Consider the following 25,384-nt stretch of genomic DNA (forward strand, 5'->3'; position numbering starts at 1 on the left):
TCTAAGATTCTTCAAGAGAAAGGTGGTGCAGTCTGCAAACCAAGTAGTTAATTTGAATGTTGTTTCTGGCCTTTTCACTTAGCCTAGAAATATGATTAGGAGTTTCCTCTCTGCTAGCGTACAGCATAAATGGGAAATCATATATGTAAAGTTCTTTAGTTTATATGTGATATGAAACTTTTTTGAGAGTTTTAGACCATCTTATAGACACAGAAAACAGACATATTTTTATCCATTTTTAAAAAGAAATAGGACAGATGGAAAAATGGAGAGTGAAAGATGATCAACATAAATATATAGTCTTACTCTGTGTACCATTGTTAAATGTAGGAATTAAAATGATAGATATTTGCGTTCTTCTATGTAGTTAGTTGTTTTGTACTAGGGCATACCACAGATGATTACTGCTCTTCTTAATCTCAGAAAACTTCTGTAGTTTGACATAATCAGTTAAATCTCCCTTCATGGTAATGGTTACCTTCTAAATTATCTGGTTATAATGTTATTAGAGCAGTAGCTCAAGTAACAATAATTGAAATATTAAAAATTGTAACCTTTTTAGTTTGATAAATTTTATTGAATATCTTACTCTGATATGTCTAAGCTTATAAAGAGAAGAATATTGGGTCCATTTTTTTTTAAACCTAAATTGTTTCCTTTCTCAAATAGACCAAAATAGTGTGAAATATATTAGCAATAATATATTAAAAAGTATGCCATATTTCTCATACTGTTACATCTTTAACCATAAATTCCGTGGCATGCCGAATAGCTGAAACCATACAGTGCCAGGATTTTATCCACAGCCTATAGCTAGGAATTTTTTAAGATAAATTACTCATAAATTAACACGTATAGAAGAATCAGTCTTGACCATGATGATATCACTTTTGGATATATTGATTATGAATACAATATGTTACTCTGCATTCATTGCTTATAGTTCACATGCCAATCTGCTTCATAAATTTTGGAAGCCATGTACCTTTTTGCAGAAGTTATCAGTGACAAATAGTGTTCGCTTGTTAAATGTTGATAAATGGTGTAACATTTCATTGTTGTACATTTATGAAGGATTTTTCCAGTAAGAATGAAGGCTATGGGCAGCATATCTTAAGGAGAATATACTTATAGGTTCTCAATCAGTAGATTTGTGAGGTGATGGAATTTCTGTTAAAAGATACATACAGCCCACTCTTTATGGTGCTTTCATATTTCTCTAGAATTTGTTCTCCAGTGCCTCATGGCGGTGAAACTGAACTTCAGCTTGTAGACATAGGATTCACTCCTCCTCTAAAAGTGAAAAGATTTTCATGGTAAAAAATGTCAAATTACTTACACAAGAGAAATTTTACTAAATATGTATTAATAACAGAGAAGTTACAGTCATTAAAAGAGAAGCTTATATAATTACTGCAGTTTACCATTTCTTGTGAGGCGAACCATTACTGGTATTAAGAGGCATCATTCCACAGGTTTCTTGTTTCACAGAAATTGTCAGAGCGTAGCCATCTGGTTTAAAACTTACACAACCTGTTACTGTTCTAAATTTTGTTGGCATATATGACAGACATAATGCTTCCCGTTAGAAAGAAGTTTCATAGAAACACTGTAGTGGAATTGGGAAATATTTCCTTACCAAGTAGAATCTGTATTCCTTACCTATGTTAGGGAATATAGTCCTTACTAGTAGAATATCTATGGTCTTATCATGTCTAATATTTAATAAACCTGTGATATTTGAGATAATCAGGTATATTTCTCATTTTCATATATAGGCTAAACTTTCATGCATTAACATGCCTACAGTTTGGGATGTTTTCTATGGGCTGGTTATTTTGTTGTCATGTTACAGTGTTTTTACAAGTCCTGATTTTTGCCTGTCGTTCCCTAAGAATGAGCTCTACCATTCAATATCATCATCTTTACTGTAGGTACAGTAATTACAGGGGTTTTTCCTGGCTGAGGATATGCCTGTTGAGTAGATATTGATAAAGAAATGGCAGGGGTTCTGAGTAAAGTTTCTCAGTATAATTTTATTAAGAATGAATGAGATGTATGCTTTTTGCAATGCAATGTTCAGAACAGTTCTGAGCAGTTGCAATCTGGCACTGTCTTCATACCTTATTATGCTGATTCACCACTCACATCAGACAGTACTGTCATTTATTTTATAAAAATGGAAAACTCTTCAATAAAACATGCTTAGTTTTAGAAATAGAGCAATAGAAAACCCCTTTTTGTTTATTTTTTTACTCAATTAATTGGATTGCAAATAAATTCCTTAGAGGAGATGCTATGAAGTTCTGTATGCATAATCTCAATTTGTAATTTTACATCTGCAGTTATTAGTGAAAAAGTACAAGAATATATTATACCTACTAAAGATGTTGCTTATGATGTGTAAGGAGCATTTATCTATGTAGGGAGCACTTAGAGTTGTTACTCCTGATTGACCTGTTTGAGTTGGGTCGTTGAATGGCAGGTCCATTTTGTAACCAAGTCCAAGTTCATCTTAATGCTATAGGAAAATTTCCCAAAGTCATCCTTCCTTTTTTTTTTTCCCCTTTGAAATCTGTCTCATTTCAGCCTGCCACTGTCATGTGATTAAGTTTCAACTTATGACTCAGTGGCATACAGCTACTGAGTCTATCATTATATATCACGAAAGAGTATCCATACACAGCTTTCCCTGCAGTAGAATTTTTCCTTTAGAACTCCACCATTCTCATTTGCCCTTAATTATTTATATTTCTGTTAAAAAAAAATCACTCTAGGAGAACAGGAGAATAAAAGGTGATGCTTTGAAGGGCCAATTCATTAGGTGAAAACAAATATACCTATCTTCGTTATCTGGTTATAGCTGACCAATAGAGCTGAATTCCTCTGGCTCTCTCTTCCATACAGCAAGTACATCTGTTTTTAACAGAAATGAATCCACAAGGGACATGAATAGGAGGAGTATTTTCTGAACAACCAAATTATTGTCTTCTTCAGATGCCTGTTGCCTCTACCTGCTTTCCTTTGAAGTAATGCAAGAGAAAGAGGTAGGCTCAGGAGGCAACGGTCTCCTCAAATTATTGGAGAAGGCCACTGAAGAGTCAAGAGTGGAAACACAAGCCTGAAAGCAGCCTTTAAATATCAGACTTATGAGAATCTTACTTTGTGTGACTGAATTTGCTGTAGACTACTGAAGGGTGAAATAGTAGATAGTGTCTAGCCCCAGTAGGCGTCCTATTGTTCACGTGCTGACTTCAGTTTTAAATTCTGAGACTAAAGCTTCCACGTAAATATAAAGTAATGCTCAGAAGTTTTACAATATATCATAGTTCAGAATCCAATTTTTCTTTGTCATCTTAAGAAGAAAACCACAGTTACTTTAAAAGTTTCAAAGTTTTCAAGGGATTATATGATCGTGACTATAGTTAATTCCCTCAAGGATCATAAAAAGAGACTTGATTTTTAGAAATGATTAAGCAACACTCAGATTCTAGTGTTGGATATTACAGAGTCTATAGACTCACCATCTAAAGATGCTGCATTTCCTAAATGATTTGTTGTGAATTATTCACTCTGCTGTCAGCTATCTGTTGTTCCCTAAAGCTGAGGGATTATACTAACTCCTTTGATGGGTCTTCCTTTTTCTAATTGCATTTCTTTGCCCTTTCCTACAAAGTATTTTTATTCACCTCTCAATTCTACTGGTTGGTTGCTCCAGTAACAAGGACTGTCAATAACTGTGGTTAGTAATTATGCTGATGCAGGCAGACAATCCATCATAGTGGATTTTGCATGTGGTGCCTTATAATTAATCCTGGGGCCATGGTGCAGAAACCACATAGCAGAGTAGAAATTTGTCTTGTAAAGGCCATTCAGGGTTGGAGCATAAAGAATAATGAGCCCATAGCTGGTAACTCTTGTTTACTAATCAATCTTCCTATTTTGTCTTTTACACTCTTCTCTAGGGTTTCATGAAATCATCCATGGAAGTGATAATAATAGCTTAATGGAAAAAAAAAATGCACATTTGAAGATTTCACTTTTGGATACTCTGGGATGATACTTTTTTTATGTTTCCATCTGGTTTACAATAAGAGGAGTTATATGGCTATATTAGTTTTAGCACCAGGTAAAGAGAGAGAAGATGGTGCAAGGCTGGAAGATCTTGTTGCTATAGCCATGACAGACATGAAGTATCCCCAATAAGATCAACAGAAAATGCCTGAAAATAACATGAGTATTTGTGACCTTGCTTTGGCAGTGTATCTGGAGGGAACTGGGATTCTGCTGATGCATGTCCACTCAGATTTATTGCAAATGTTCTTGCTTCTAAGGATTCAGTATCTTGGCTGTAGTTTATTGTATGAAAACCATTAAAAAGCATGAAATTCTTTCAGTCTTGTGCCATGAACTTGCCTAGTATTGACTAAAGTGGCGTTGTTCCCACAGATGTAGTACCCCAGTGTTTCTATAAGCATAGAATCCCTCAGCCTCACTGTATGTTGTTGAGGAGAACAGATTCTACTTATCTGCAATAATAAAGGTTTATGTAGATTCAGAAGAGAAAAGTAGCAAGCCACATTCATTTTTTTCACTTCACAATGCCATCTCACAACTTCTCTGAAAATTTTGTCAGTTTCTTCTCATTTTTTGCTTTACTGCTAAGTTTCATTTTCCTTGCAGGCTTTCTCAACCCTTGCTGATAATTATTCTTTTACTGTCTGCCATGCCCAGCACTGGTTAGTGATATCAGCTACAGTGTGTACCCTACCTCATGGTGTTTAAAGATAATCCTACAAGATATGTCTTGCCTATAACTGCCAATATTAGAGCTACTCAGTTTTATCCATTTAGTCCAGAATCCAGCACGTAAGAAAAAAATTTGGCCCAGTAACCAATAAGGAAGAGCAGGCAACACTGATTTTGCTACTGCGATCTATGCTTTTTCTATGTAAAAGAGTTTTATCACAAAAGGCAGTTAAGCTAGGATTCCACTCCTTTTCCCTTCCTGGTGAACACTCCTGCTGAAGCTAGACTGTCAGAAAGCCTGTGTGAAAGATCAATTTTTGATTTCTTTTTTCAAAGAAAAATATTAAAAAAGCACCCCAGTCTATAAAAGGTAGCACTTTAGAAAATCATTAAATTGATTGTATTTTTTGAGGTGTTTTAAAAGTCATTGTCTGTCTGACAGCAATAGGATATTGAGTGAGATATGGCTATCTTATTAATAAGAATATGATCCACATTTCTTTGAAAGCTTCATGCCACTTACGTTCTTTAAACCCAAAGCTGTAGTGAATCACTTATATACAGTGTACCTTGAACTAGTTCCCAAATATACCCCAGATAAGCCTTGTCTCTCAACCCAGTGGGTTGAGCAGGAGACTTCTGAGTAGGTGGTATATAACTATACAGTGAATACTTAAATACCCCCTTGATTTCTCCCAAAATGAGAGGTGATTGTTTTCAACCTGAACTCCTAACGTTCAGGTGACATTTCCACCCCGAGTACTATTAAGTATACTTGAAATGTCTGCCATAAAAATGGAGTTACAGTTCCTCTTGCCTTAAAGTGGAGGGATTGATTAGGTAACTCTTAAGGACTCTTTCAGCTCTCTGTATTATATTTTGGTTAATTTTTATAAAAACACAACAGCTTCTCAGTAGTGCTTTTGGACAAAATTCGATGTATGCATTTGTGTGTTAATTATTAACACAATATTGTTTAAAAGGATTGTCTACTCTGCTTCTTAGACAACTTCTAAATGTGCACATTTTGTGTCATGTAGTTTATTGAACGCAAAGCACTGAGTTCATTGTTTCATTATTGTTTAAATCCCCCCTTTAATTGTCAGAGTTTACGCAATGTGTATGAACCTTTCCATCTCTGTTTTGTGTGATAACTGTATAATTCTGATAAATTTATTTTCATCTACTGTTTTTTCTGTTCCAGTGAAATCTTTTGTGATCTCAACACATTACACCAGAACATCATTTACTCTCTGGGATGCGTCTTTACCTTTCTGTTACAACCATTCTCAAGCTTTTTTACTCAGATTCTGCATACTTGAAATCCATGCTGTTTATTGGCTACACCTCTGTGATACTGACCTATCCTATATTAAATAGTAATTTTAATCTCTTTTCAGAGATATTGCCTGATGATGAGAAAATGGTGAATTTTGTCCAGAGGACTCTGGATAAAATTTTGCTTCTGAATTTTTGTGCAGCTGCTGCCTTATGATGAGCAAGTCACTTTCCTCTGTCTTGCGCTCTGTGAAGTGTGGCAAGATTACCCTCATCTTTGACAATGCTAAAAATTAAAACTGTTCTGGATTTTGCTATTATTTTCCATTAAAATGATTTAGCATAGGAAAGATCCTAATTAAAGATCTCTCGTAAAGAGGATGAAAGATTAGAGAGGGGTACCTGTTTTACTTTTATGTCAGAAAAGTAAGGATCTGTGATTTAGCCTGAGAGCATAATCAGATCAAAAGCACTGCACAGTCAGCAGGAAGCTCTTTGAGACTATACAGGAGCAAACAGGGAAAAGTGAAATCAGGGTTTGCTCCAATGAAGAGGTGCACACATCTGGACTTGATTGTAAAAATGGAACTTTTAATATTGAAAACTTAAGTGATGCACATAGCTTTGTCATTCTACATAGTGAGAGTCTATGCAACAGAACATGAAGAAATAGTTCTCTTCAGTAACATGAACTGAGGTAGGTTCTCTGCTGATTTTTCTTCTACGTTCTAAACTTCACATAAAGAATTCAAGGAGGAAAAAGAGATCATCTTCTCTCCCAGTGATTTCTTCTTCCTTTACTTCTCAGTTGCACTTTACAGCTTCTCAACAAACCAACGTTTTTTTTAGTTTGTTTAGTGCTACTGTTACCTAATCTCTTTCATGTCACCCTGTTTCCTGATCTGCTCACTTTCCCCCACCGCTGCATTGTAATGTTAAATATATTGAAGGGTAGGAGTACAACTCACTGCCCAAGATCAACTTATCTTGGAATTATCACATTTTTGGCTCTTTTTCTATTAGTTAATAATTTTTCTGTATCTAAAGTCTTATTATCATCTCCTGAAATTACTTTTATTTTACGACAGAAAGGTTTTCAGATTTAGGTTTTATAAAATTTCAGTTTTCCCCAGCAATTAAAAAAGTCCTGATAGTTACTAAAACAATGTCAAAATGGGCTAATCCAATGGTCTGAGTTCACTTACTGCTTCCCTTGCAGCTATTACACTACATGTTTATTCCTTCCTTCTGCGTTTTCCTTTGCTTTACCTGTAGCACCAGTCCACCTCTCCATACAGCCAGTGTCTCCATTGTATCTTTTCACAAACTTACAGCTGTCTAAAAAAGGCCTCTCTCCTTTTCCCTTGTCTCTGCTTCGCCTTGGATTGTTTCCTCATTTAGGTCATTAGGACCACCATAAGAAAAATACTACTAGTGACTCTCAAATATTTTAAAAAATACTATTTGTCTTACTGTTTTAAAACTGAGAGCAAGGAGATGGGTAAGTATCACAAGGTGAAGTACAGGAAATGTATTTAGAAGCAGCACAGCTTGGCACAAGTATCAGAGGTTGTCTGGTTTATATCAGTAAGAGTTTTATAGATTGCTAAAACTTCTTTTAAATTTCTGTGTGTGCCACTTACTTGCTATTAGGCAAAAATGTTGAAATGGTTGCCATAGTTTGAGGGGTACAGGTGTCACCCAAGAAGATTGTTTCCTGACCCTTCATATGGTTGCATTGTAAAAGTTACCATCATATATTTCAGTACTTGAGCAGATGCCAAGAGGTGACTCTATCACAGGCAGCGGTATAGCAACAGGATTTAAAATACATCAGACTGACCTGCGTGAAGCTGCATTAATTGAAGTTGGTACACTGTAAAATGGCAAAGAGAATGACACTAATGAAATGCTGAGGTTAAAAATGTATAAGTTGGCATAGCAGTTACCGTTAAACCATAATGAAGACAACAGCCTTGGAATATTTTGAGACTATCAAACAACTGTTTTGACTGTACTGTTAGAGTAAGATTTGTAAAGACCCAGCAAGATTCTGCAGCCTTGTGTATTGTAGGATTTAAAAATTTGTACGATGACACTAAGCATAAAGAGTAGAGGTAGAGATTGGGTTAATAATGCTTCATAACATTATACCTTCCTTTTTTTTTTTTAAATATATATCCTGTTTGAAATATGACCCCCAAAAATTCTACATTTCTCCTAAGTCACTGAAGTGCTGCCTGCCACTGTGCTAAAACTATTAGCACAAATGAGAGATTAGTGTAAAATGATCTGTAAAAAGAAAACTCTCAGCTGCATTTGCCATGGCTAAACAGTTGTTCTCTGGGTGTATCAGAAAGGTCTAATACCCCTTGCATCCTCCTGCTTAGTATTTCTCATTGATAATTTACATAGTGTCAGTTTTTAAAGGTCTGCTGTATCATTTACCTGTGGGGGAGTTTTTCCCACAGTATATGCTGTAAATCAGTGCTATCCACTTAACTATGGCAGTTCTGTTTACACAAATTTTTTCTTTTAAGAGCTGTTTCCATATTTTTTGAAAGAGGTGATGCTGGATTTATAGATGTGTAAGATGAGGATATGGTAATAAGTGAGAAGGGCTTTGGAGCTAGACACTCGTCAGAGGGGCTGAAGGGGATTAGCAAGTTGATGCAGCAATAAGAGAGGCGTCATCTAGTTTCAAAGGTCCCTGAAATGTGTAAGCTTTTAAGGGTGGTTTCCAAGCTTCAGTAACACTTGTACTTGATGAGAAGGTCTAAAGGAGAGCAAACAATATGCTTTTGAGTTGAATCAAAAGAAAACTGGTTTAAACAGAACAGCTCCTGCAACCACTGCAGGATTCAAAGATAGAAATACTGTGTGTTTCTGGAAACTGCATTGCAGGAAGGGGAAAAAAAAAAGGAATTTTATTCATGCTTTAGGTTGAGAAAAGTGGCAGCATATCAGTTGTAGGAAGAATGTCGTGATGAATAACTTCTGCAGACAGGAACAGACAGACAGATTGAAAACTGAACCCATTACTGCTTGTGCTCCTTACCCTAGGCAGTTTCTAGGACTTGAGCATGAAACTTAGTGAGAGGTACAGGCTGAGAGTTGGTTAAAAGCTGGCTTCTGATCTTTAAGTTAGTTCCTAAGAATTTAGGAAGAATGAGATGGAGATCAAGTGTTTGAAAGGGACATTTGACCTGGTTCTTCTCTTCTTTATTTCTTCCAAGTCAAATCCACTGCACATGATTTCTGAAGATTTTTAGGTAACAATAGTACAGTCCAAGTCAAGAGAAATTGGAGGGGGTATTTTTTTTTCATAACGGAGTATTGGGCAACAACTATTTCAGCAGCAAACTTGGAAAGGGAATGGTATTTCCAGGATAAAGAAAATTAAGTGCTTCAGGGGAGAAAGAACTGCTCATGTTTTCTACACCTTGCATTACTGCATCCCTATTTAGGGACATTTCTGACAGTAATATTCACATTTATGCCATATTTCTCATGCTTATCAAAGTTTTACAGAAAATTGACGTGGGTGTTGCTCTGGGGCAGTAAAAGTGTGTTCTTTATCTATCAAGATTTGTGCTAGTTTCTTGGGAAATATTTTAGAGGAGTCATGATTGCACGTGACACCCCAATCTGGAGAAGTCAGGGAAAGATTGCTGTATTGATTGCCCTGTAAAAACATGGTTGAAATGTTAAAATGTGTCTCTAGAAGTTCAGTTTTTACTGAGGCAGAAAATACTTTTCTAAAAAATATCAATAAAAAGAAAAGTACAGGGCCAAGTATAACTTCAGATGTAGCTCTATTTCAATCACTACTAAAAATATGTGAAAGAAAGAAAAAAATTATAAAAATAAAAAGAGATAAAAACTCTTACTAGATTTCTTCCTGAAAGCCTACAAAATGTGGGGCAGGGAGTGGTGGTACTGTATGTATCCAGTTTTCAAGTTGCATCAAAATTCCAGCTACACAGAATCAAAAAATTCTTTAGGTTGGAAAAGACCTTTAAGGTTATTGAGTCCAGCTGTGAATTGGAACTGCAAAGTTCACAACTAAACTATGTCACTAAGTGCCACATCTACACATCTTTACTTCCAGGGATGGTGACTCAACCTCTTTCCTGGGCGGCCTGTTCCAGTGCTTGACGACCTTTCCAAAGAAATTTTTTCTAGCATCCTGACATAACTTGAGGCCATTTCCTCCTGTCCTATCATTTTTTACATAAGGAGAAGATACCAACCCCCACCTCACCACAACCACCTTGTTGTAGAGAGTGATAAGGTCTTCCCTCAGCCTCCTTACTCCAGGCTAAACAACCCCACCTTTCTCAACCACTCCTCATAAGACTTGTGTTCCAGACCCTTCACCACCTTCTCTAGGATCTCTCCAGCACCTTAATGTCCCTGTGAGGGGCCCAAAACTGAACACAGAACTCGAGGTGCAGCCTCATCAGTGCCCAGTGCAGGGGGACAATCACTGCCCTGGTCCTGCTGGCCACACTATTTTGGATACAGGCCAGGATGCCATTGGCCTTCTTAGCCACCAGGGCACATTCCAGGCTCATATTCAGCCAGTTGTCGACCTTTTCCTCTGGGCAGCTTTCCAGCCACTCTGCCACAAGCCTGTAGCAATGCATGGAGTTGTTGTGACTGAAGCGCAAGACCTGGCACCTCATCTTATTGTACCTCATTCTGCTGGCCTCAGCCCATCAATCCAGTCTCTTCAGATCCCACTCCAAAGCCTTCTGACCCTCCAGTAGATCAACACTCCCACACAACTTAGTGTCTTCTGCAGTCTTACTGAGGGTGTACTCAATCCCCTCATCCAGATCATTGATTACAGTATTACCAGTACTCTTTAGGATCAGCCATGCAGCCAATTTTGAACCCAGCAAACAGTGCACCCATCCAAGCCGTGGCCTGCCAGTTTCTCCAGGAGCATACTGTGGGAAATGCTGTCAAAGGATTTACTAAAGTCCAGGCAGAAAACAGGCTTTCAGTCATCCGCTAACCAGGCCAACCTTGTCATGGAAGGAGATCAGGTTAAGTCAGGCAGAACCTGACTTTTATAAACCCATCCTGGCTCAGCCTGATCTCCTGGTTATCCTGCATGTGGCCAGTGACAGCATGGAAGATAATCTTTTCATGACCTTCCCCAGCACCACGGTCAGGCTGACAGGCCTGTAATTCCCCAGATTCACCTTCTGATCCTTCTTGTAGATGTCACATTTGCCAGCCTCCAGTAGACTGTGACCTCCCCATTTAGCCTGGACTGCTTGTAAATGATTGAAAGTGGCTCGGTTAGCACTTCCACCAGCTCCCTCAGTAGCTTTGGGTGGATTCCGTTCAACCCCATAGACCTGTGTGTGTGTGTGTCTAAATAACATAGCAGGTCACTGACAATTTCCACTTGGATTATGGGGTGTCTACTCTGCTCTTTGTCCCTATTTTCTGTCTCAGGTGGCTGATTACCCGGAGAACAACTGGTCTTACTGTTAAAGACTGAGACAAAGAAGATATTAAGTACCTCAGCCTTTGTCACTTTGCTTCTTCTGCATCCAATAAAGGATGAAGATTCTCCTTAGCTCTCTTTTTGTTGCTAATGTTTATATAGAAACATTTTTTCATGTCTTTTGTGACAGTAGCCAGATTAAGTTCTACTTGGGGTTTGGCACTTCTAATTTTCTCCCTGCATAACCCCATGACATCCTTGCAGTTCTCCTAAGATGCCCGCCCCTTCTTCCAAAGCTGATAAATTCTCTCTTTTTTCCCTGAGTTCCAGCTAAAGCTGTCAGTTCAGCCAGGCCGATCTTCCCTGCCAGCTCGTCTTTTGGCACATGGAGATGGCCTACTTCTGTGCCTTTAAGCTTTCCTTCTTGAAGAATGTCCAGCTTTCCTGGACTCCTTTGCCCCTGAGGACTACCTCCCAAAGAACTCTGTCCACCAGCCTCCTAAACAGGCTGAAGTCTGCCCTCCAGAAGTCTGAGGTAGCATTTCTGCTGATCCCCCTCCTTACTTGTCCAAGAATCAAAAAGTCTATAATTTCACAGTCATTGTGCCCAAGATGGCCTCCAACCATCACTTCACCCACAAGTCCTTCTTTATTGTGAACAAAATGTCCAGTGAGGCATCTTCCTTTGGTGCTGACTGGGGTTAAACCAAAACATAACTATAAAATTAAAAGGTTTCTATTGTTAACTGCACATTTTTAGAGGAAAAATATTTTACTGATATTTAGTTTTCTGTAATTGTATAGTACTATATATAGAATCATAGAATGGCTTGGGTTGGAAGGGACCTTAAAGATGATCTAGTTCCAGTCCCCCTGCCAGGGGCAGGGACACCTTCCACTAGACCAGGTTGCTCAGAGCCCCATCCAACCTGATCTTGAACAGTTCCAGGCGTGGGGCATCCACAGGTTCTCTGGACAACCTGTGCCAGTGACTCACCACTCTCACAGTAAAGAATTTCTTCCTAATACCTAATCTAAACCTACCCTCTGTCAGTTTAAAGCCATTCCCCCTTGTAATATCACTCCATGCCCTTGTAAAAAGTCTCTCTTCATCTTTTTTGTAGTCTCTCTTCAGGGAGTGACCACAATTAGGTCATCCCTTAGCCTTCTATTCTGCAGGCTGAACAATCACATTTCTCTTAGCTTCTCCTTGTAGAAGAGGTGCTCCATCCCTCTAATCATCTTGGTGGCCCTTCTCTGGACTGGCTCCAACAGGTCAATGTCCTTCCTGTGCTGGGGACCCCAGAGCTGGATGCAGTTCTACAGATGGAGTCACATGAGAACAGAGTAGAGAGGCAGAATCCCCTCCCTCACCCTTCTGGCCACGCTGCTCTTGATGCAGCCCAGGATACAATTGGCTTTCTGAGCTGTAAGCACACATTGCCAGGCCATGTCCAGCCTCTCGTCATCCAGCATCCCCAAGTCCTTCTCAGCAGGGCTGATCTCCATCTGTTCATCCCCCCAGCCTGGACTGATACTGGGGATTGCCCCGACCCAGGTGCAGCACCTTGCACTTCATCTTGTCAAACCTCTTGAGATTCCCATGGGCCCACTTCTAAAGCTTGTCCAGGTTTATATTTTTCATCTGTTGTGTCAGCTGTGCTCCTTTTGGCTGCAGTTCAGAAAGGAATAGGAAGATGAAATGAAAGGAGACAGTTGCTCTCCATTCTGACATGGACCTATTGAATCCAATGAAAGAATAGCAAAATTTGAGACAACAGCAGGCTCAAGTCTGCATGTTTCTGGGCCTTGTTTAATCCTTTACATCGTTACAAAATCAATGTGAAGCATAAGCATGCTGATTTTTGTAGCATGCCTGCTTTTCACTCAGTTTTCACAGAATGAATTACAATGAATATTTGTCCTTTGGGCTATCAGAGCACAGCATACTTTGACTCTCTTCTAATAAATAGTAGTACTGTGCATATAATTTTTTCTGCAGTCTGTAAGAGCTTGTTAGATTGTTTGCCATTTTAAATAATGTTTTTAGTGGCAATGTCTATGTTATGACCCAGAAGTTAGTTTAATTAGCCTTTGTCCAGCAGGTTCATTCAAAGCTTAAAATTATGGCATTATCCAGTACACTTAAACTAAACAAACTAAGTGCATACAAATGGCTTTATAATCAAATAATTAATTGGAGACTCTCAAAGACGTTGATTAAGTGCGATGGGTGCACAGAGAGCACAGGCAAATGCCAGAGAGGAGTCTGTAATCAACACTCCAAATCTTTGGGGAATTTTTTGAGTTTTCCATTAACTCAAAGTAAACTTGATGATTACTTGGGAAGCCCTTAATTTGATATCATATCAGACTGGAGGGAAGTCCACTAAATAAACTGGGCTTGAGTGAATCTGTGGAAGGTATTGACCATGAGTTTTCAAGATGCCAAAACAATGGTACAAAGATCTGTGACTGCCGTCCTTCATAAAAAGAAACATGTTTTTGTATGCACACATGTAGTCACGCTTGTAAAACGTTTGAGTACAAAGTCACTATGCTGAAGGCACTAGACAGAAGAAAATTCCATGCATGATGTGATCCCAGCCATTACATACTGGGATTCTGTTGTCGTGTTACAGATGTTTATTTTGTTGGAACACTTTCAGTTACAGACTGCAAAGAAAGTAATTGATTTTGTATGGAAGTCAAAAATAATTGAGCTTTGGAAAAGTTTCTTCGACAGAATTTTATTTCTTTTTTCTGAAACAGAATGAAGCGCAAGTATTTTCTGAACTCACTAATACTATGTGTCACAGATCTGGTCACTTAACCTTGCTAGGTTCTTGCCATTGTCTGGTGGGCTTACTGCTTTGTGTTTAAAAAATCAACTGCGATCAATCTAATGATGCATTATCCCTCAGACTCAAATAAATATTTGTAAAGAGGAAAGAGAAAATCTGACCTGTGCTCAGAAAAAAAAAAAAAATCCATTCATTTTGAATTATTAAGACAGAGTAAAGCAAATTTTTGTTTGCAAATATTGATATGTTCTTCTGGAAATTGTTTAGTACAATTTAATTAATAAAATATAGTAATTTTTAAGCAGAATACCTTCCAAGTTCTGATTGAAGTAATGGATAACTGAGTTAATTACAGTTTTCTGTGAAGAAAATACTGCTAAAAGAGAGGAATTTTGGGCATCCGATTAAATTCTTGACTCTTAACAGCTTTCTTGCCTAATTTTGACACATTTCGGATAGTATATGCATCATTCCCTTTTCTTCACTAAAAAATCATCAGCTTCCCTGATCTCCAGCCATGCTGTCAGAAGTAATTCACTAATGCCTATAAAAGCAAAAAGGCATAAAAATAAATAAATAAACAAAATAGTTTTGACCTGGATTTCCCTATTCTGATTTACAACAAAGCTGCATAAATGCTTGTGCTAGCGTAAGAGTAACAAAATCAAGTAGTAGGGTGAAAGGGTGGGAAAATTGCTTCTTATGAAGCTACCAGCTTAAAATGTTCATGAAACATCATCTTTTAGTGGATCTTAGGGTCCCTGAATACACAGAGAGGAGTAACAGCCTGTTTTAATCATACATGAACAGTTCTAGCTGAAGGTAAAAGGAAAACTCGCCATGACTTCAAAACAAACTTTAACAAGGTTTTAACTCACCTGAAAAAATATAATTGTTTCAGCTATTCCCCATCACAACTATGTTAGTCAGGCTTGAATATGCTTAATAATATACAAACTCTGAACAAGTACTAATTAATTCCCAGATTTGGAAGCTTTTTCTTTTTTTGTTTGTTTTTTTTTTTTTCCCCTTAGAATCAAATCAAAAACTGGTTGAGGTTGGAAGGGACCAACCTTGGAGGTAAAGCAGGTTACTCAGGGCCTTGTCCAGTTCAGTTTTGAATATTTCTAATTGTGAAGATTCTACAATCTGTGTGGTCAAGTGTTTGATCCCTGGAAAACTACTTTGACAGAAACAACACTGATAATCAAGTGTAAGGTTTATGTATCTTGGTAAATACTTCCAGGCTCATCATGTCAGTGATTTAGAGAATTGCTTCAGATCATTTTTATACGGTCTGGCTTGTTCCCATTCCTCATCTTTGTTTGAAAATAACATCTTTTCCAGGGTTGATGGCTTTGCCTGCAGGCTGTTGTGTCTGAGGATATAGCAATGTTCAGTAGTTACCATGAAGGAAAGCTAGAGTTGGCTTCATGCAATCAGTTCTGTAATTGTCAGCCTGCAATAAAAACAGTAGTGTAATAATGGTTCATTCACTAGAAAAAAAAAACAACATGTAAACACTACAATAAATTTCTTGTAAAATATGCAGGATTCAGAAGAGACAAATTGTTCAAAAGCCATTTAATTAAATACGAATTTAGAATTTAATTTAACTAATGTCTCTTCATCCATTCATTGAATTTTCACATTAAATTCCTTGTGTTAATGTATACTTTCTTTTGTCTCTGTCAACCGAATCAAAATGGAATGGAAGTCTGTCTTTGCTTCTAAAATATTCCAAGTGAAATCCTGCAGGTGCCGAATCTTTTTTGACAAACATCCCAGTATGAAGAGTTGTCTTGTGTTAAGTTGCAGCAAGCTAGGTGTTTAAGAAGTTTGAGAACAACTCTTGTAATTAAGACAGCTGAAACGTGTTACTTGTGCTGTAGTAGTAGCTAAACTGAGAGGGATTAAGGAAATACGTCAGACGGGAATCTGGTTCTCCAAGCTTGAGCGCTGCACGGAAAGTCTGGATGTAAGCTCAGGCACTTGCACCTTAGCTTGCTCTGAATTCTGCAGATCCTGAATGTGGTCTGACAACGCATTAGTACTTTGCTTTGTAATATTTACACATTGGCATGGCTTACAAAAACTCTCTTAAATGTTCTGTATTTTTGTGGACTGAAGATGGGCACATGATAGCTATTGGCTTTGCTTCCAGACTATATTAAGATACATTGCTTTTTCTATTTTTCTGTGGTAGTTTCTTTTTATAGAGGATAAAAAGTATTCTCACTTTTCTTAGTGTTTTGGAGGAGGAATTTGTGTCTACTTTTGTAGGCAGTTATTGACAAAATTATTATACTCTTCCTTAATTATTAAAAATATTCTCTACCCATGTGTCATAGCAGAAGAAGTTGTAACTAGTAAGACATTAAAATTTTGAAAGAGAATAAATGTTATTAATGAGCTTCTTACTTTTGTTAACGTGTAGGTACATTCAGAAGATCAGGAAAGGTTTTACAGGAATGTGCAGCTAACAGTGTTTTCCACTTACTAATTCCAAGTTTGATTATATGCAACCTAAGCTTCATTACATGTGGAAAAAATGGATTTTTCTCTTATAAATTGTGGAATTGACACCATTTTGTATTAAGCAGGGCAAAAAACCCAAAATCATTTGAACCACTGGCAAAAGATCTATTGCTGTAGATGCCTGTTTTAATTTTTCTTATAAAGTGATACTTGAAGTATTTGTGGCAGGGGATGTAACTGTAAGCTGAACAGTATCAGACACTTGTATGAATACTTAAGCTCAGTGATCTAGATGGCTAAACGCTTTACATTTGTAGAAGTGTTTGTGGTACAGCTTTAGCCTGAGACAACCAACCATATGAAACAGTTCCCAGGCATGGTTTGGGAGGGTCCAAGACTATTACTGTTACACAGTTTGAGGGTTGTTGTGATGGTGTTAGAGGTTCAAAGAGTTTAATTGAGACTTCTTTGTAAATTATGTAAGTCTCAAAGAGAGGAACTGATATGGGAGAATTTGATCTAAGAAAGCAAGGAGATAAAATCAGAACATAAATCTGTAGTACAACAAAGGGGTTTAGAACAAGTTAAGTCTAACTATAGTATACACAGCTATAAAGTGTGGGTTGTACCTAGATATTCTAATATAAAGTAAAATATTCCAATAGAACTTAGAACAAATTGGCTCAAGAGATTGGAAAATTACACATACTTGTCGTAACTGTGCATTGTACGCATGAAATAAAAAGGGAAGGATTTTTCTCTGATGGCATGCATGGCATGCATCCCCCATGCATCTGCTCTGTCAACTAAGAATGCCTGCCTTCTGAATAACCACATTGCTGTCAGAGGGTTCTCTTTGTTTTCTGAGATTTCAGTACCATCAGCTTGCCCTGGAAGTGGAACATTCTTATCATTTTAGATGTTAAAGAGGAAATCACTGAGTAAAATTCTGTGATCTGTATTATGCAAAGCATCTTGTTTCTGATCTGCTATAAATAAGGGAATCGCTTTGAGGAACTACTTGATGAAGGAAAATGTTTCCCATCCAGTCTTTGTACAACTGCTTATTTGCCCCTGAATGTTAGAGGCTTTCCTTTGTTGAATGAAATCTTTTTCTTCGGATCATCTCTCCAGTTTGACCAGGTCATTTTGAATTCTAACGCCATAATTATATATATATATATATATATATATATGCATTTTTCAGCTCCCTGTCATGTGGAAACTTACCTGATTTGCTATTGAATAAATCATATTATCTTTTCCAGATCTTAATGGAAAGAAATAGAGCAGATTCAGGACAGATTGCATCAAATCCACATATGATACCTCTTTCTATTTTAGAAACTGAATGATTGACAATGAAGAAAAAATAATTAGTTATACTGTGTATAATTTTTAGTGGCTGAGAAAAAGAAGACAGCATGCAAAATGAATAAAAGGTGAGTGTTTCAAGTTCAGTTCATGTAACCTCCCTTAACTTAAATATTCTGTATGAATTTGAAAGGTGTGATGGGAATCAATGACAAGTATTTGGCTCTAAGATTCAAGTTTTGTTAGTTCACTGTTTGTATATAGCTTGAGTTTGTCATCCTTCCCTGATAGGAGAATTTAATTTTTTAATTTTTCATCCCACTTGCGTTCTGAGGCCTGATTTTAGGCTATAGAAGTAGTATATTGTAAACTGGAGGGAAATGGGTAGGTAGTGGAGCATCTTTCTGATCCCTAGTATCAGGAACCCAGTACAGACCATGAAGTCATCTGAAAACTAAAGCTATACAGAGGAGCTTGAATAGGATGAAGGTAATATTCCATTAACCAGTCCAGTGAAAGTCTCATTTCCTCTGCTAATCATTTTTTAGTATATTCCAGTATTATCCTGGAATCATTTGTGGTCAAAGAAACACCTTGTGAATTTTTCATATTAAAAACAAGCAAATGGTACCAGGTAGAACAAAAGAAAAATAATCCTGGTGCAGGTTTTAAGATGACAAAAAGCAAAAGAACTCCTAAAGTATTTGTTCCTTTAGCTCAAGACTCCATTACCTCTGAAGGCTGATTATGTACTGTGTTACCTGCTCAATTGGAGAAAGGCACAGTGGTTTTAATCATTCCTCCGATAGACTCGTTGAGCTCTTATATCATATATCAGTTCCTCCTGCAGACTGGACAAACTGCCTGAGAGAGTGGGAACGGTTTTTTTCTTTGGGTAGCAGCTGCCAGATACCACAGAATGTCAGATTTTGTTCCTTTCCTTAGGCTGTGGGGAAGCATCTGAGGACAACAAATTCTGTCACATATTCACAACCTCACAAATATTGAAATCCCTGGTTTTCTCTGTAAAGACAGCAATGTATATTTTCATATCCATAAATAGAGCTGTGAGTATATTCAACAGGAGCTTTTTCTGTTTGCTGTCTTTAGACTATATCTGGGGAAAAAAAAAAAAGCCATAAGAATCTGGCATTAAAACAGAGTAGTTAAAATGTCTTTTGATATTTCTATGTAGAGAGAATTATGAAATGGCACTCTCAGGCACAGAATATCTTGCTGCTGTTTTCTCTGTACCTACTACTTTCACTTGCATTCAGTCAATTGTAGAGAGATCCCATTTAAATTCAGTAGAAGGATGTGGAGGCAGGTGTGCCAGAGGAAGCCTGCACAACTTCCCAAGCTGCAGAGCAGCCACTGAGGACTTGTGTGTAGCAAGTAGGACTTGGGTTTTACTTAGTGGCTCATGGGGAATACAGAAGACGACTGTTCTGATCTGCAAATTAGTTTTCTAATGCAAAACCTTGCCCAATGAGAGGTCTGCTAAAACTGGGAAGAATCAGGACATTACAGAACGAAGGGTTTGTTCTATCCCACTGAGCTCATGAAAAGAGCTTGTAGTGGCTCCTGAATCACCACTTGCTGCCTACAGTGTTTTTCCCCTGTAAACTGCAAGAAATGGACACTGTTTTTTCTCTGGTGACTTAAAAAGGTTTGCTATCTGCTTTCAGTTAGACCAAATTACAGTAATTGTGAAATCTCTTATGCAGCCTTCTGGGAAGATAAGCAGCTTTAAATCTTAAATCTGTAAACCTTTACACATTTTTTAGGCTGACCAAGCACAAAGCAAATCACTGATGCACGAGAAGTTGTTGGATACCTATACAGACATAATTCATGATGTATTTTTGTCTGATCTTGTTCTGTGAAGAAAATGTCTTCACTATCCCATTGCTTTATGTCTCCTGCAGTGAGAAGGTTTTTGCTACAGTCTAATGTTAGTCTGTGCTGCAAGCAGTTAGGCCCATTTTGTTCTGTCTTGTCTACCATGAATTTGAGATGGTCTTTTCCTCTACAAACAGCTTTTTATTTACATGGAAACTTGTCACTCCCTTCAGTGCAGGCATCTAAGAAAGCTCATGACCTCTTCAAACAATCTCCACACGTCTGAAACCTTGCAAAATTCTGGAAGGACTTCTTGCTCAACTCTTGGCTGCCTGTTGTTGCTGATGAGTGAACAACTTCTCATATGTTTTTGTGATTGGGTTTCACTCTTCCCAGTGCTTCACTTTCCTCTCACACTACCGTAATGTACATATGAATGATAAATCCTTCCATTTGAATAACCCTTGCATAATTTCTTTCATGAACTATTGAACTATAAAAGGGCTCACATATATTAAATGCTGAATCTCAGTTTCTAAGTGCGAGCATACTCTTCTCTCCCACTCCAATACCTGTTACAAAGATGATTTTCAGCCTTAGAATCTGTGGAATTATTAACCCTTTTCCAGAGAATTCATCTGGGAAAATATGAGTGTGAAACATTAAATTTTAAGGAAAATAAAATATTTTAAAATATCACCAAAGAAAAATTTCCTGCATCATTATAATCCCTTCCCAGCCAGAAAAAGATCACTTCTTTTCTGATATATGAGGTTTTACAAGATTTCCCTTATTTTTCATCCAATGCTGTTGAAGTTCTGAATCATAAATCCAGCTTATTGGAGTATTGAGGGACTTTCTGTGTTCAATTACTCTGAAGATTCCTTGCCTGCATTTGAGCCTCTCCTCCTCAAGACCTAAATGAGCAGAAAGGGCTAAAAGCAAGTGTGCTACAGAAACAGTAATGGCAATTTCACTGTTTCATTCGAGCACAAATCAGAACAAATAGGCCTTTCCTTCATCTTCTGTGAAAATAGAAACCGTTTCCCCCTTAATATTGCATTGTCATTAAATCTTTCTCTGTGTGTTTTTGCAAAGTTACAAAAGTGGAGACACAAACCTTCAGTTCACTGCAGCAACAGAGAAAAGCCTTTACTCTTTAACAAGAAATTGTTACAAAAGGTTGAGGAAAGTACAGAAACAGCTGTACAGATCATAGAACTAGCTGGGGAAGAGCTGACAGCAGTCTGTGAGCTTCTAGTTTTGTTCTCAAACAACTACAACTTGCAAGCTAAAGATAATTAAAAAAATGAAAAAGAGACATGGAGAGAACTGGTTGAAAAAATCCTATATTTCACACAGCCCTGCATGCATCATAATGCTCCCTTTACCCCTTCCTTTAGCATTCAAATCCTTGGGAGATTTTTATGGGTTAGGCTTCTATAAAACTTGCCAGACTGCTTTGCACTGAGTTTTCACTTTGATTTGAGAAATACTTGTGCTGTAATATACAGTGTAGGAAAGTGAGCTGTGTTAAAAATTGAGATTAAACTTGTAATGTTTACCAGCAAAAAGAACAAAATTTAAAATGCTGCCAATCAATGTTTGCTGCAGTTAATCTACCTAAAACTCATGAGATGTGGGCAAAGTTACTTCCAAAGTCTTGATGGCACTTTCAAGAGGTGATGGCATTTCAAAAGCAGTTTAGAGGTTCACCGTAATATGAAACCTTTTTTAAGGGATTTTTTTGAGGGCAAAATCATTTTTGGTAAAAACTGTGATTTTGAGCTGAATTTTAGCAACCAGTTTCCACTTCAGTGCCACTATTTGAAAAAAATTGCACTTGGAAAACAGAAAACACTTGGAAGCAAGTCCTCTAAAAACACACAGGTGATGGCAGAAGTAAAGCCAGCAACCTTCTGCAGTGCAGATATAGTGTGCTATGTTGCAAGTTCTGACATTTTTCAACAATACTTCAAAACTGAATTCTCACTATGAGTCTGCTTAAATGCCACTTTTGTCCCCACACCCACCTACCACCTACTGATACAGTTTGTGAGGTAACTAAACTTTCTTGGTTCAATTCTGTTGTAAGAATTGCTTGCATAAGAATGACAATTAGCTTCAACTGACTATGGCTCTGGGAGCTTTTTCGTGCTTTTTCATCTTCAGTTACTGTGATATTGTTTGTTTTGCTCTTGACTTTGATAACAGATTTTTGTTTGTGAAGAGTTTATCTTTTGAAATGAGATTGAAACTCAGTCAACTGAAGGATCTGTCTGTTTACTCAATGTCTGTTTACTCCTACGTGGAGCAGGAACATGAGATGCCTTCTTATATAGACCAGAATGATGTTAAGAATGAGAAATTGCTTTTGCTGTAGGTGACAAGCTGAAATTAAAAAAATAATTATTAAAGAAAGGCAAAATGCAGATTCAAGGGCTAAAAAAAAACAAAAACAAAAACAAAAGTAAAGCAAAACCTGAACATTTATAAAAAGAGAAAAGTAAAAAATGCATATCCTATTACATACTGAAATTATCTCTGTTGTAATTAGGTCTGCCAGCAATGTACTCTGCAAATATGAAACAATATGTCATTCTAGAGTTTATAAAAAATTTATATCCAAATAATGATGTATAGGACATATTTAATTAAGATATTATCTACTGTCATTGATAGTAAAGATGATACACCTATTGTGGTGAGACAATTTTAATACAGCTATTTATAGCCAAATATCCTGTTACATGTCAAGTTCAACCTTCAGCCATATCACAGTGGAAGGTCCTCTGTATTTAAACGTTAATGTCAGCATATCTCTTCTTGTAGGTCATGTTAACAATGCTATGATAAGGGTCATCACTTTTTGAAGGGGAAGAAAATTGTTTCATAAAGTAAAACTTTCAGCATACTTCAAAAACTTGTGACTTCTTGAGAAATCTACATAATTTATAATATTTGCTTTTTCTTGGGCAGTCAAGTATTGCAACTCAAGCCTGATATATTAATGTATTGGAAGAAAGTTGAAGAGCAGATCTATAACTCTAGGTTATGTATCTATTTAGGTTATTAAAATCTTCAGATGGATGTAAAGTACTTTGAAAGAAAATTCAGTCTGTGATAATATTCTCTAAGGCACTCTGGTGCCCACAGTCCTCTAATTTGTCAAGGTCTCTCTGCAGGGCCTGCCTGCCTTTGAGAGAGTCAACAGCTCCTCCCAGTTTTGTGTCATCTGCACACTTGTTTACTCTGCCTTCCAGTCTTGCGTCCAAGTCAATCACGCAAGAAGAGTACCAAGAGGGTGGATCCAGGCTCTTCTTGGTGCTGCTAAAAAGTAGGACAAGAGGCAATGGGGAGAAACTGAAGCACAGGAAATCCCACCTGAATATGGGGCAGAATTTCTTTACTGTGCAGGTGACTGTGCACTGAAACAGATTGCCCAGAGAGGTTGTGGAGTCTCCCTCACTGGCGATATTCTAGAACCATCTGAATGCAATCCTGTGCTCTCTGCTTGAGCAGAGAGATTGGATAAGATGACCCACTGTGGTCCCTTCCAACCTTACCTATTCTGTGATTCTGTAATGGCTAAAATGTAATTTAACCTGTTCCTTGCCATTGGCTGCTGTTGCTGCCTTGATTCTGAGATTAAATAATTAGCATTCATGCATTATATTGTGCCATCACCTAACTCATCAGTGTCTTTTACCCTGAAATTGTCAGATTATTACAGGCAGAACAAACAAATGTTTGTTTTCTAGCAAAGTGACGTTTTTGTATTAGAGACATTAAATCTCTCTAGCTGAACTTGAATATGTACTTATTACTTAGTTTTAGTAGTGCTATGTTGTACTCTTAAAAGAGGGATATTTTCTTCTTGGAGTTACCAGAAACTTTATCATAGATTATTTTTTCACTGTACTCATTCAGACCCTAAGGGTCTGAGCTTTTGGATTCATGGGAGAGTACAAAGTTAGACTTCAGAGTTATCAGATTTCAGGTGTTTATCATCTTTGTATAAATCATATCAATCCATGAACTTCAGTAAATTTCATTTAAAGATTCCATATAAGAGTTCTGAGCCAAAGCAAGTGACTTCCTCATAAGGTTCATGTCACAATGTCTGTGCTATTAGCTTTTGTGGGAATTTTCGCAGCCAGTTCCTTTAACAGGCTTTATGGCTCTATGTTGTGTAGGAAGAATCAGGAAAACTATTTTAAGAGAGCGATGTCCAGAAAGTGTGTTTGACAGTACTTTATAACTATCATTTTCTTACTTCTTTTTGTTCTATATTGCTGGTCTTGCATCAATGGCACAAAGTACTTTGTTGTTCTCAGAGTGATCTATTACAGATTAAAAGGGATGAGCCAAAGTGAATGGCAGGAAAAATGAAATTTTTTATTAACTCTGAGCTGACTCAGTACTTGCTGTTGTCTTTAAACTGAAATCTGGAGCTGCTGCCACTTGGTAGCTTCCGCAGTGTTCCTTTTGCATCATGAAGTTTTGATAAAAGCATAGAGTTTATTGTTACAGAAAAGTCAGGTTTTAGCTAAATAGCAAGCAGTAAAACAGGGGGAAAGGGCTACCAGGTACATTATCGAAGCTAATTGTTCATTTGTTTAGAACTCAGTGTTGAAAACACCATGACAGACTCTTAATTACTGGTGGACTTAATGGAACAATGAGTATAAATGGTTACTAGAATAACCAGTTTTCTGTATCGCACTGTTATTTCTTGTGACAATGTAGTCTGATCAGTACGATGTAAAATAATTCAGAAAAAAAGTCGTATTCTAAAACAGAACTGTAAGACTGCTTTCTTTTGTGTGGTTGGTCACATAGCTGATGATTTCATCCATTCACTCCTGCTAGCCATGAAAAGCCAAGGCATCTATGAATGATTGAACAGTATTGTACTGCAATTCAGCAGAATTGCTTCTCGAAACAAAGCCAGCCCAGTGAATAAGCTAGTGGAGATCCTTTGGCTCCTATCTGCAGGATGCATTAATAAATATTTTGGGGGGTATAAACAAGGATGAAAATGTACAGTACTCCTTACTGTAGGATAGAACCTCTCCGGTGGTGAGTATGATAATGTTAAAAGGTGCTCTATGGCTGAACTATCCCTCCTGAGGGAAAAACCCTTTAAGATAGATGGAGACACAAAGACTCTGTCAGCATCCCTTTTAGATGCTTGGAGAGTGCTTCCTCTGTCCCTACTGAGACATTTAATGACTGTAATGTTCGTACGTATGCATTTCTGCAGAGTTAGGGATTACTGCTGTTAAGTGGCATTCCAAAGAATCAGCATACAGCCCTTTGCTTCTGGTAGGAAACTTCTATTTAAGGGATTTATGTAATACCCCTTCATTATCTTGGGCAGGCTACAAGTGCCTGTTTGCATGCCTTTGGCAAGAACTGCTCTGATCTGTCTCCTGCAGTTGCCTACTTTCTT

The 25,384-nt window shown here is 37.5% G+C and overlaps 1 protein-coding gene across 2 annotated transcripts in view; it reads left to right on the forward strand.

Annotated features, from left to right (window-relative positions):
- Positions 1 to 18,147: 18,147 nt before the first annotated feature.
- GALNTL6 (polypeptide N-acetylgalactosaminyltransferase like 6) overlaps positions 18,148 to 25,384 on the forward strand; it is a 129,255-nt gene continuing 122,018 nt past the window's right edge. Inside the window, exon 1 of one of the 2 annotated variants that reach the window (XR_005565636.1) lies at positions 18,148 to 18,215. The gene's annotated coding sequence lies outside the window, so the exon portion shown is untranslated. The remainder of the gene's footprint in view (positions 18,216 to 25,384) is intronic. The other variant, XM_039386799.1, reaches the window with a different exon arrangement.

This window comes from Pipra filicauda, unplaced genomic scaffold (genome assembly GCF_003945595.2).
Source record: "Pipra filicauda isolate LSUMZ 115617 unplaced genomic scaffold, ASM394559v2 scaffold503_size409916_pilon, whole genome shotgun sequence".
NCBI classification, from domain to species: Eukaryota; Metazoa; Chordata; class Aves; order Passeriformes; family Pipridae; genus Pipra; species Pipra filicauda.